Source organism: Cucurbita moschata, unplaced genomic scaffold, assembly GCF_002738365.1.
Source record: "Cucurbita moschata cultivar Rifu unplaced genomic scaffold, Cmos_1.0 Cmo_Scf00295, whole genome shotgun sequence".
NCBI lineage: Eukaryota > Viridiplantae > Streptophyta > Magnoliopsida > Cucurbitales > Cucurbitaceae > Cucurbita > Cucurbita moschata.
The window spans coordinates 1-13,608 of record NW_019268811.1 but is presented as its reverse complement, the minus strand read 5'-3'; the positions used below and the strand labels follow the sequence as shown (position 1 = coordinate 13,608).

Here is a 13,608-nt window from a genome sequence, read left to right as displayed (position 1 = left end):
ACGAGTTTAAGGGCTTCGTAACAACTGCATGACAAAAATACGAGTATGTTATGGATGTGCCTAAAGGTAGTCTAGTGGTAGAGTAATACCCTGCCACAGTATAGACCCGAGTTCAATATTCTTGACTCTTGCATCTTGAAGATTAGCTATCGATGATAATAGTGCATAATGTTCAAACTTGAGTCTTTTTACACTATATATCATTTAAATTTATAGATTTCACAAGTAGCACTATCGAGCTTTTTATTTTTAAATTGAGAGGTGGGCTTCGGAAGAATTGCATGACCAAAATACGAGTATGTTATGGATGTGCTTAAAGGTAGAAGAACCAATAGTCTAGTGGTATAATAGTACCCTACCATAGTATAGACTCAAGTTTGATTCTCAACTGTTGCATCTTGAAGATTAGCTATGATGATAATAGTGCATAATGTTTAAACTTCGATTTTTAACAATATATCACCATGGAGCTATTTTTTTTTTTAAATCGAGAGGTGAAACTAAAAGTTAAGGGATTCAGAAGAACTTCATGACTAAAATACGAGTACGTTATGGATATGCCTAAAGGTGGATGCACCAGTGGTCTAGTGGTAGAATAGTACCTTGCCACGATGCAAACCCAAATTCAATTCTCGGCTCTTGCATCTTGAAGATTAGCTATGAGGATATTAGTGCATAATGTTCAAACTTGGGTTTGTTACACTATACCATTTAACTTTATAGATTTCACGAGAGGTGAAACCAAAAGTTAAGGGCTTCAGAAGAACTGCATGACTAAAATATGTGTACTTTATGGAGTACCCTGCCACGATACGGACCCGAGTTCCATTCTCGGGTGGTGCATCTGAAATATTAGCTATGATGATATTAGTGCATAATGTTCAAACTTGGGTTTGTCACAATATCGTTTATATTTATAGATTTCACGAGTAGCACTATTGAGCTTTTTTTTTTTTTAAATCGTGAGGTGAAACTAAAAGCTAAAGGCTTTAGAAGAATTGCATGACCAAAATATGAGTAAGTTATGGATATGCTTGAAGGTGCATGCACTAGTGGTCTCGTGGTAGAATAGTACCCTGCCACGGTATAGACTTGGGTTCGATTCTCGACTGGAGGTGCATCTTGAAGATTCACAATGATGATATTGTGCATAATGTTCAAACTCAAACTTAGGTTTGTCACAATATCGTTTATATTTATAGAATTTACGAATAGCAGTATCATACTTTTTCTTTTTTTAAATCGTGAGGTGAATATAAAAGTTAAGGGCTTCAGAAGAACTACATGACCAAAATACGAGTAAGTTATGGATATGCCTGAAGTTACATGCACTAGTGGTCTAGTGGTAGAATAGTACCCTGCCATGGTACAGACCCGAGTTTGATTCTCGACTGGTGCATCTTGAAGATTGGCAATGATGATATTAGTGCACGATGTTCAAACTTGGGTTTGTCACAATAGCGTTTATATTTATAGAATTTACGAGTAGAACTATCGAGCTTTTTCTTTTTTTAAATCGTGAGGTGAAACTAAAAGCTAAGGGCTTCAGAAAAATTGCATGACAAAAATACGAGTAAGTTATGGATATGCCTAAAGGTACATGCACTAGTGGTTTAGTGGTAGAATAGTACCTTGCTAGGGTATAGACCCGAGTTCGATTTTTTGTTGATGTGAAGATTGGCAATGATGATATTAATGCATGATGTTCAAACTTGGGTATCAAACTTTTTCTTCAGAAGAACTGCATGACCAAATTACGAGTAAGTTATGGATATGCGTACATGCACCAGTGGTCTAGTGGTAGAATAGTACCCTGCCACGGTACAGACCCGAGTTGCATGACCAAAATACGAGTAAGTTATGGATATGCCTGAAGGTACATGCACCAGTGGTCTAGTGGTAGAATAGTACCCTACCATGGTACATACTCGAGTTCAATTCTTGGCTAGTGTGCAGATTGGCAATGCTGATATTAGTGCATAATGTTCAAACTTGGGTTTGTCACAAAATCGTTTATATGTATAGAATTTACGAGTAGCACTATCAAGATTTTCTTTTTTTAAATCGTGAGGTGAAACTAAAAGTTAAGTTAAGGGCTTCAGAAGAACTGCATGACCAAATTACGAGTACGTTATGGATATGCCTGAAGGTACATGCACCAGTGGTCTAGTGGTAGAATAGTACCCTGCCACGATGTGCTGATATTAGTGCATAATGTTCAAACTTGAGTTTGTCACAAAATCGTTTATATTTATAGAATTTACGAGTAGCACTATCGAGCTTTTTCTTTTTTTAAATCGTGAGGTGAAACTAAAATGTAAGGGCTTCAGAAGAACTGCATGACCAAAATACGAGTAAGTTATGGATATGCCTGAAGGTACATGCACAAGTGGTCTAGTGGTAGAATAGTACTCTGCCACGATGTAGACCGGAATTCAATTCTCGGCTCTTGCATCTTGAAAATTAGCTATGATTATTATATTAGTGCATAATGTTCAAACTTGTGTTTGTCACAATATCGTTTATATTTATAGAATTTACGAGTAGCACTATCGAGATTTTTCTTTTTTTAAATCGTGAGGTGAAATTAAAAGTTTGCTTCAGAAGAACTGCATGACCTAAATATGAGTACGTTATGGATATGCCTGAAGGTACATGCACTAGTGGTCTAGTGGTAGAATAGTACTTTGCCACGATGTAGACCTGAATTCAATTCTTGGCTCTTGCAACTTGAAGATTAGCTATGATTATTATATTAGTGCATAATGTTCAAACTTGGGTTTGTTATAGTATATCATTTAACGAGTAGCACTATCGAGCTTTTTATTTTTTGTTCGAGAGGTGAAACAAAAAGTTAAGGGCTTCATAAAAACAAAACTGCATGACCAAAATATGTGTACTTTATGGAGTACCCGTCCACGATACGGACCGGAGTTGTATTCTCGACTGGTGCATCTTGAAGATTAGCTATGATGATATTAATTAATAATGTTTAAACTTGTGTTTGTCACAATATCGTTTATATTTATAGATTTCACGAGTAGCACTATCGAGCTTTTTTTTTTTTTTGAAATCGTGAGGTTAAACTAAAAGTTGAGGGCTTTAGAAGAACTGCATGACAAAAATACGAGTATGTTATGGATATGCCTAAAGGAACATGCATCAGTTGTCTAGTGGTAGAATAGTACTCTGCCACGGCATAGACTAGAGTTTGATTCTCGGCTGGTGCATTTTGATGATTGGCAATGCTGATATTAGTGCATAATGTTCAAACTTGGGTTTGTCCCAAATCGTTTATATTTATAGAATTTACGAGTAGCACTTTCGAGCTTTTTCTTTTTTTAAATCGCGAGGTGAAACTAAACGTTAAGGGCTTTAGAAGAACTGCATGACCAAAATACGAGTACGTTATGGATATGCCTGAAGGTACATGCACTAGTGGTCTAGTAGTAGAATTGTACCCTGCCACGATGTAGACCCAGATTCGATTCTCGGCTCTTGCATCTTGAAGATTAGCTATGATTATTATATTAGTGCATAATGTTCAAACTTGGGTTTGTTATAGTATATCATTTAACGAGTAGCACTATCGAGCTTTTTCTTTTTTTAAATCGTGAGGTGAAACTAAACGTTAAGGGCTTTAGAAGAACTGCATGACAAAAATACGAGTATGTTATGGATATGCCTAAAGGAACATGCATCAGTTGTCTAGTGGTAGAATAGTACTCTGCCACGGTACAGACCCGAGTTTGATTCTCGGCTGATGCATCTTGAAGATTGGCAATGATGATATTAGTGCATGATGTTCAAACTTGGGTTTGTCACAATATCGTTTATATTTATAGAATTTACGAGTAGCACTATCGAGCTTTTTCTTTTTTTAAATCGTGAGGTGAAACTAAAAGTTAAGGGCTTCAGAAGAACTACATGACAAAAATACGAGTACGTTATGGATATGCCTGAAGGTACATCCACCAGTGGTCTAGTGGTAGAATAATACCCTGCCACGATGTAGACCCGAATTCAATTCTCGGCTCTTGCATCTTGAAGATTAGCTATGATTATTATATTAGTGCATAATGTTCAAAATTGGGTTTGGTACAATATTTCTTTTAACTTTATTGATTTCACGAGTAGCACTATCGAGCTTTTTGTTTTTATATCGAGATGTGAAACAAAAAGTTAAGGGCTTCAGAAGAACTGCATGACCAAAATATGTGTACTGTATGGAGTACCTTGCCACGATACGGACCCGAGTTCGATTCTCGACTGGTGCATCTTGAAGATTAGCTATAATGATATTAATGCATAATGTTCAAACTTGGGTTTGTCACAATATCGTTTATATTTACAGATTTCACGAGTAGCACTATCGATCTTTTTTTTTTTTTTTTTAAATCGTGAGGTGAAACTAAAAGCTAAGGGCTTCAGTAGAACTATATGACAAAAATACGAGTACGTTATGGATATACCTAAAGGTACCTGCACCAGTGGTCTAGTGGTAGAATAGTACCCTGCCACGGTACAGACCCGAGTTCGATTCTCGGCTGGTGCATCTTGTGAAGATTGGCAATGATGAATATTAGTGTAAAATGTTGAAACTTGTGTTTGTTACAACATTGTTTATATTTATAAATTTCACGAGTAGGACTATCAAGCTTTTTGTTTTTAAATCGAGAAGTGAAACTAAAAGTGAAGGGCTTCGGAAGAACTGCATGACCAAAATACGAGTACGTTATGGATCTTCTTTAAGGTAGATGCACTAGTGGTCTACTGGTAGAATAGTATCCTGCCATGATATAGACCCGAGTTCAATTCTCGGTTGGAGCATCTTGAAGTTTAGCAATGTTGAGTAACATAAATTTAAAACGATCCTTATTAAGTTAACAAATTTACATTTGGAGTTAATTTCTCATTTCTTATCCCTTTAGGTTGGTTGATGTATTTATTTTAACCTTGAGTTTCAATTCTATTCAAAATATTCGAAATGAAATTAAAATTTGATTCATCGGCAACTGCATACATGACATGATTACTATGCATGAAAGAATTCATTTATAACGTTTCATAAATGGTGCTATAGGCTTAAATGTTCATAATAAATTTATTAAAACAATATTGTTATGGATGGAAAATAGATAACATGAGTTTAAATAGTGCCCTTGTCTAACCTAAGGATCATTAAAAATAACATGAATGCAACTACCTTAACTTTGGTTCCTTGGCCTTCAAAGCGACGTTGTCATCTGTAAATGGGTGTCTTACCTTTACATGAAAATAAGAGTAGCATATGGTTTGAGTACTTTAATAAATACTCAATAAGTAACCTCACTGAAAATGAATCATGTGTAATATAGTTGGACCTATCCTTTCATAAATGCATTGTGACATGGGTTTGGGCTTTGCTTTTCAGTCCGAGCAGGGTTGAATATGTTGTACTATCCTACATACAACCCATGAATGTGCACATTGGCCACCAGGTAGGCTCGTATAAGAGTACTCTGTGGGCTGGCTCGTCGAGCTTGTGCACACTCACACTACCAAATACCATGAAGGGAAAAGACCCACATAATATCATAAGGAACATAAAATTGTAAGGAATGTGTCTGTACTAATCATAACGGGAAAGTATCTCGATGCACCTCCCATTAATAATACATGATTTTCTAATGTCTCATAGTCATAGAGGGTACGTATTAACATGGTTTACATGACATGATACATGAAGGTTCATGCATCAAATAATATCGAAAACATAACATTGTTCTATGACATAACATAATCCTAGAATAGTGTGATATCATAGCATCACTTATGCAAATAATATCGAAAACATAACATTGTTCTATGACATAACATAATCCTAGAATAGTGTGATATCATAGCATCACTTATGCAACATAACAACATAATTCTCCATTTATTATTCTCTAAAAAAAATAGTCATTTTAAATAAATTTGTTAATATATACGTTTTATTTTTAGATATAAACTATCCATTGGTTTTGATCAACTCGTGTTATTAGAAATTGAAGTAGAACCACGTTGCCCTAAATTGAACTCATTTCATCTACTCTAGTAAGAAAAATATAAACTTAATCTGTGCCTAAATTATAAACCCAAAATTTGATAACATAATTTTAAAATCTAAGAAAAACAACACAAAAATATAGTCCAAGTCATAAATAAATAGTTGAATCAACAATAATGTTGGGAAACGAGACAAAAATAAAGCAACCCTAATGACATAAATAAATTAGTTCAATTAGCGAGAAAAAAAAAAAACTAATCCAAAAGTAAAAGACATTTGTTATTACATAAATAAAACAAATGAAAGCAACACATTCAACCCACCCAAGCTTGGAAGACATCAAACCCATTGGAGTTTGGAATGGAAAATATATAGATTTCTTCATCTTTAGAAACATATAAAACTTGGAAATGGAACTTAAAAAATCTCTCTTTGAGGCAGGGAACGAGACAGGTCAAGGGAGTTAGGAGGGGACAAGAATGGAGAATATAATCTCGGTCTCTAGTCCTAATTATGTAATAGGGAAAATTTTCTCCTCACTCCTTCCCTCATTCCCTGTTTAAAGATTACTATGGAGAAATACATTTTGAACACTCAACTGATGTGTGAACTATTTTCGAGAAGTAGCAATAGTGAGTAAGCAACGAAGTGTAGTAAACTTTGTTGTATTAGAAAATGTCTCTTTGTAATCAATATCTTCAACCTGAGTATACCCCTTTACTGCCGGATAAACTTTATAACGTTCAACAGAACAATCAGAGTTGTGTTTAATCTTGTACACCCAACGATAGCCAATAGCTTTATGGCCAGGTGGTAGAGGAACGAGAGACCAAGTATGATTACGTTCCAAAGTTGCAATTTCAGCATTCATAGCCTGCTGCCATAATGGGTCGCCAACTACCTCATCATAAGTTTTAACTTATGTCGGGCTGTAATAAGAGATAGAAAAGCAGATTGAGTAGGAAAAACACTAGAGAAAGAAAGGTAATGATGAAGGGGATGCCTGGTGCTCATGTTGGGACTTGAGCTAGAGGTTAAATAATTGGCTGCATAAGACATCTCATAATTATTATGCCAAGCTGAAGGTTGTTTGGTACGAGTAGAACATCGGAGTGAAACTGGTGTATCAGGAGGGATAGGATTATAATTAGTGGGTGAATCTGGAGAAGGAATAGAAAGTGGAGGAGATGACGAAATAGAAAGTGGGATAGGATTAGAATAGATGTTTGAGTAGGATGAATCATGAAGTGGTAAAACGAGAGTCGAAGGAACTAATGTCAAAGTTTGTGAAGCTGATGAAAAAGGAAAAACATCTTCACATAATTTAACATCACAGTGGATAAATAATTTGTGAGCTTGTATGTCATACAACTTGGAGCCTTTGTAACCATCAGTATATCCTATGAAAACACAAGAAATTGCCCGAGATTCAAATTTTTGCTTAGGATGTACTACAATTGCATAACATTTACATTAAAAAACTTTAAGAAGATGAAATGTAGGTGGTTGTTTGTAGAGTGCTTCAAGGGGTGTCTTGTTAGATAAAAATGGTGATGGTGTTCTATTTATAAGATTAACAACAATTAAAATGCACTCTCCCAAAAAATTAAGTGGGACGTGTGACTGAAAGAGGAGAGACCTAGCTACATTTAGGATATGATGATAGCTACATTTAGGATATGACGATGCTTACGCTCTATGGCTCATCTTTGTTGGGGAGTATAGACACAAGTGCGCTGAAATTCAATGCCACACAAAGTAAAAAATGGTTGTAAAGACAGAAACTCAGTCCCATTGTCTGACCGTACTATCTTGATAGTAGTATGAAATTGAGTTTGAACGAATTTAACAAAGTTCATAAACAAATGATGTACTTCTGATTCATGTTGCATAAGAAAAACCCAAGTACATTGAGTAAAATCATCAACAATAGTGAGAAGAAAACACAAACCAAAATGGATAGTAATTTTATGAGATCCCCAAACATCATAATGTAACATGTCAAAGGTAGAATGTGTTGTTATTGAACTTCTTGAAAAAAAACAACCTAGTTTATTTTGCTAACGTGCAAATACTACAGTTATGAGAAAAAGTAGCATTATTAAGATGAAATTGATCCGTTAGAAATTTAAAACAGGAAAAAATAAATAGAATGACCTAGGCGTAAATGCTACAAATTAGATGATTGAGATACTTGATTAGTTAAAGATTTGATTGGAGATTAAGAAATATGATAGAGACCTCCAAATTGTTTATCCGAGCCAATCATCTTCACCTTAGCCAAGTCCTGCATAACACAAGAATCAGGATAGAAGGTGACACAACATTTCAAGTCATTGGTAAGTTTGCTAATGGACAACATGTTTAAATTGAATGGAGACACACATAAAATATTGTTTAATTTAAGGCCAGGATTAAAGAAAACATTGACCGTAAGTGACACATGTGTTGTTCCTTCGTTAGGCAATTTTATTGCAAATGTTTGCAGCCTTTGGTTCAGTCATAATAAAAGCTTTGGATACTATATGATTCGAAGCTCCACTGTCGAGAATCCATGAATTTGAACTAACAGAGTTAATGGATAATGTAGATACTAGAAATAATCCATGAATTAGATTTGTCACGACCCAATTTTTGAGATTTCGAGAAATGGAACTGCAGCGAAAAGATAAATTTTGAAAAGACAAACAGCACCTGTTCAAAGAGAATACAACTAATTGATGTCCCACGTGAAATACAAGTAACAAACATTCCGGGTCGACACTCCTCTACTAGTGTCTCTTCAAGACTACTATTCATAAAACCATAAAGTCATTTTGAATAAGTGGTCAAGGTGTGTGCTTGCTAATCACACCATGTTTCCCTCCAAGATTTGACGAAAAGAATTCAAAATCGAACCCAAAAAATTATACAACTAATTCATGGCCCAGGTCGAATACAACTAAAACACTCCGGGTCGACACCCCTCTATGATAGTAGAGCTCCAGAGCATCTCCCCACCTTGACCAATACACTAGAAAAGGAGAAACGTGTAAGTATAAAAATTTACTTAGGAACCAACCTACTTGTAGGCCCTCATCGCTTCCTTCTAATACTAGGTTTCCACGACTTTCCTTTGGTCTATAGGACGTTGGGCTTACCCTTTACTGCGCTCTAAGCTACCGTGTATGTCCCGAAGTTCTAATTGATTCCTCATTAATCATCTACCTTTGTTGTCCCTAGTGCCTCTTCGATATTCGTTCCTAAAACAAAAAAGTTGCTTTGGGCGAGTGGTTAAGGCGTGTGCCTGCTAAGTACATGGGGTTTCCCTGCGAGAGTTCGAACTTCTCAGGCGATGAAAAGATAAATATTTTACACTTTAATCAACACTCCGAGTCGAAACCCCTTTGTGGTAGTAGAGCTCCTGAGCTGCTAAGTACATGGGGTTTCCCTGCGAGAGTTCAAACTTCTCCGGCGATGAAAAGATAAATATTTTACACTTTAATCAACACTCCGAGTCGAAACCCCTTTGTGGTAGTAGAGCTCCTGAGCTGCTAAGTACATGGGGTTTCCCTGCGAGAGTTCAAACTTCTCCGGCGATGAAAAGATAAATATTTTACACTTTAATCAACACTCCGAGTCGAAACCCCTTTGTGGTAGTAGAGCTCCTGAGCTGCTAAGTACATGGGGTTTCCCTGCGAGAGTTCAAACTTCTCAGGCGATGAAAAGATAAATATTTTACACTTTAATCAACACTCCGAGTCGAAACCCCTTTGTGGTAGTAGAGCTCCCGAGCAGCTCCCCACCTTGACCAGTACACTAGAAAAAATCATCGCTTCCTTCTTCTACTAAGTTTCCATCTCCCCACCTTGACCTCTACACTAGAAAAGGAGAAAGCTGTAAGTATACAAATATACTAAGTAACCAACCTACTTGTAGGCCCTTTGTATGTCCTGAAGTTCTAATTAATTCCTCATTAATCATCTATCATTGTTTTCCCTAGTGTCTCTTCGAGATTTGTTCCTAAAATAAAAAGTCGCTTTGGTCGAGTGGTTAAGGCGTGTGCTCGCTAAGTACATGGGGTTTCCCTGTGAGAGCTCGAATCGCTCAGGCGACGAAAAGTTTATTTTTTTGTACTAGCCAAAGGCCATCGCTAAAACATGTTGTCCACTTTGGCTCCTTACTTCACGACCTCATAGAGGTATTCACACCCTTATGTGTGGAATGTTTTGTTCCCTCTCAAATATGTTGAATCTGGGATGGAAGCGATGAAAAGATAAAATTTTTTACACTCTAAAAGACATACAACACCTGGGTCAGAAATTTCAAAGTTATTTACATACTGGAAAAAGGGCTTGGAATACAAAAGAATTCAAAATCAATCGAAAAAATTATACAACTAATTGATGTCTGAGGTCGAATACAACTAACATACACTTCGAGTCGACACCCCTTTGTGATAGTAGAGCTCCCGAGTATCTCCCCGCCTTGACAAGTAACTGAACTAGAAAAGGAGAAAGGTGTAAGTATAAAAATATACTTAGTAACCAACCTACTTGTAAGCCCGCATAGCATCATTCTACTACCAGGTTTCCACGACTTTCCTTTGGTGTACAGGAAGTTTGGGTTTACCCTTTACTGCGCTCTAAGCTACCGTGTAGGTCTCGAAGTTCTAACTGATTCCTCATTAATCATCTACCTTTGTTGTCCCTAGTATCTCTTCGAGATTCAATCCTAAAATAAAAAAGTTGCTTTGAACGAGTGGTTAAGGCATGTGCCTACTAAGTACATGGGGTTTCCTCGCGAGAGTTTGAATCTCCTAGGCGACGAAAAGTTCATTTTTTTGTAATAGCAAAGCGACTCGTTTATAAGGAATACTTTTTTATAAGATATTGTCACTTTGTCCCGTTACCTCACGATCTCATAGAGGTATTCACACCCTAGTTATAAGGAATGCTTCCTTCCCCTCTCAAACCAATTGTTAGAGCACAGTAAAGGGTAAGCCCGAACATCTTATAGACCAAAGAAAAGTCGTGGAAACCCAGTAGAAGAATGAAGCGACGGCAGCCTACAAGTAGATTGGTTACTAAGTACATTTTTATACTTACATCTTTCTCCTTTCCTTGTTTAGTTACTGGTCAAGGTGGGGTGATGCTCTAGAGCTCTACTATCACAAAACGGTATCGACACAGTGTGCATGTTTGATGTATTCGACCTGGGACATCAACTAGTCATTTAATTTTGTAGGTTGATTTTGAATTCTTTTTGTATCCCATGCCCTTTTTCCGTTTGTAAAGAACTCGAAATTTATTTTTTAGGTTTATTTTGAATTCTTTTTATATCCCATGGCCTTGTTCCGTTTGTAAAGAACTTGAAATTTATGTCGAAGGTGTTGTATGTCTTTTAAAGTGTGCAACATTGATCTTTTTGTCGCAGTTCGATATCTTGAAACCTCTAAAATTAAAATTGGGTCGTGACACATCCAACATGGGTTGGAGATGGGAACGAAGCATTCTTTATAATAAGGGCCTGAATACCTCGTGAGGTAACGGGCCAAGGCCAGTACAAAAAGAAATATGAACTTTACGTCGCCTGAGAGATTCGAACTCTCGCGGGGAAACCCCATGTACTTAGCAGGCACACGCCTTAACCACTCGGCCAAAGCGACTTTTTTGTTTTAGGAACAAATCTCGAAGAGGCACTACGGACAACAAAGGAAGTTGTTTAAAGAGGAATCAGTTAGAACTTCGAGACCTACACAATTGTTAGAGCACAGTAAAGGGTAAGCCCGAACATCTTATAGACCAAAGGAAAGTCGTGGAAACCCAGTAGAAGAATGAAGCGACGGAAGCCTACAAGTAGGTTGGTTACTAAGTAGATTTTTATACTCACACCTTTCTCCTTTCCTTGTTCAGTTACTGGGCAAGGTGGGGTGATTCACTAGAGCTCTACTATCACAAAACGGTTTCGACAAGGTGTGTATGTTAGATGTATTCGACCTGGGACATCAACTTGTCGTTTCATTTTGTAAGTTGATTTTGAATTCTTTTTGTATCCCATGCCCTTTATCGGTTTGTAAAGAACTTGAAATTTATTTTTTAGGTTGATTTTGAATTGTTTTTATATCCCATGCCCTTTTTCCGTTTTGTAAAGAACTTGAAATTTATGAGGAAGGTGTTGTATGTCTTTTAAAGTGGGCAACATTTATCTTTTTGTTGCAGTTCGATATCTCGAAACCTCTAAAATTAAAATTGGGTCATGACACATCCAACATGGATTGGAGATGGGAACGAAGCATTCCTTATAATAAGGACCTGAATACCTCGTGACGTAACGGGCAACCGAGGACAATATCTTTTAGCGGTGGCCTTTGGCAAGTACAAAAAGAAATATGAACTTTACGTCGCCTGAGAGATTCGAACTCTCGCAGGGAAACCCTATGTACTTAGCAAGCACACGCGTTAACCACTCGGCCAAAGCGAATTTTTTGTTTTAGAAACAAATCTCGAAGACGCACTACGGACAACAAAGGTAGTTGTTTAATGAGGAATCAGTTAGAACTTCGAGACCTACACAATTGTTAGAGCACAGTAAAGGGTAAGCCCGAACATCTTATAGACCAAAGGAAAGTCGTGGAAACCCAGTAGAAGAATGAAGCGACGGAAGCCTACAAGTAGGTTGGTTACTAAGTAGATTTTTATACTCACACCTTTCTCCTTTCCTTGTTCAGTTACTGGGCAAGGTGGGGTGATTCACTAGAGCTCTACTATCACAAAACGGTTTCGACAAGGTGTGTATGTTAGATGTATTCGACCTGGGACATCAACTTGTCGTTTCATTTTGTAAGTTGATTTTGAATTCTTTTTGTATCCCATGCCCTTTATCGGTTTGTAAAGAACTTGAAATTTATTTTTTAGGTTGATTTTGAATTGTTTTTATATCCCATGCCCTTTTTCCGTTTTGTAAAGAACTTGAAATTTATGAGGAAGGTGTTGTATGTCTTTTAAAGTGTGCAACATTTATCTTTTTGTTGCAGTTCGATATCTCGAAACCTCTAAAATTAAAATTGGGTCATGACACATCCAACATGGATTGGAGATGGGAACGAAGCATTCCTTATAATAAGGACCTGAATACCTCGTGACGTAACGGGCAACCGAGGACAATATCTTTTAGCGGTGGCCTTTGGCAAGTACAAAAAGAAATATGAACTTTACGTCGCCTGAGAGATTTGAACTCTCGCGGGGAAATCCTATGTACTTAGCAGGCACACGCCTTAACCACTCAGCCAAAGCGAATTTTTTGTTTTAGAAACAAATCTCGAAGACGCACTACGGACAACAAAGGTAGTTGTTTAATGAGGAATCAGTTAGATCTTTGAGACCTACACAATTGTTAGAGCACAGTAAAGGGTAAGCCCGAACATCTTATAGACCAAAGGAAAGTCGTGGAAACCCAGTAGAAGAATGAAGCAATGACAGCCTATAAGTAGATTGGTTACTAAGTACATTTTTATACTTACATCTTTCTCCTTTCCTTGTTTAGTTACTGGTCAAGGTGGGGTGATGCTCTGGAGCTCTACTATCACAAAACGGTAT

The 13,608-nt window shown here is 36.9% G+C and overlaps 4 non-coding genes across 4 annotated transcripts; 1 reads left to right on the top strand and 3 right to left on the bottom strand.

The window, feature by feature from the left end:
* The first annotated feature begins 4,484 nt into the window (after positions 1 to 4,484).
* On the top strand, positions 4,485 to 4,555 carry TRNAG-GCC. The gene has a single exon. It is a non-coding gene; the product is annotated as a tRNA-Gly (tRNA).
* Positions 4,556 to 11,596: 7,041 nt separating this feature from the next.
* Positions 11,597 to 11,678, bottom strand: TRNAS-GCU. The gene has a single exon. It is a non-coding gene; the product is annotated as a tRNA-Ser (tRNA).
* A 733-nt stretch (positions 11,679 to 12,411) lies between these two features.
* Positions 12,412 to 12,493, bottom strand: TRNAS-GCU. Its single transcript has one exon. It is a non-coding gene; the product is annotated as a tRNA-Ser (tRNA).
* Positions 12,494 to 13,226: 733 nt separating this feature from the next.
* On the bottom strand, positions 13,227 to 13,308 carry TRNAS-GCU. Its single transcript has one exon. It is a non-coding gene; the product is annotated as a tRNA-Ser (tRNA).
* Positions 13,309 to 13,608: the final 300 nt, after the last annotated feature.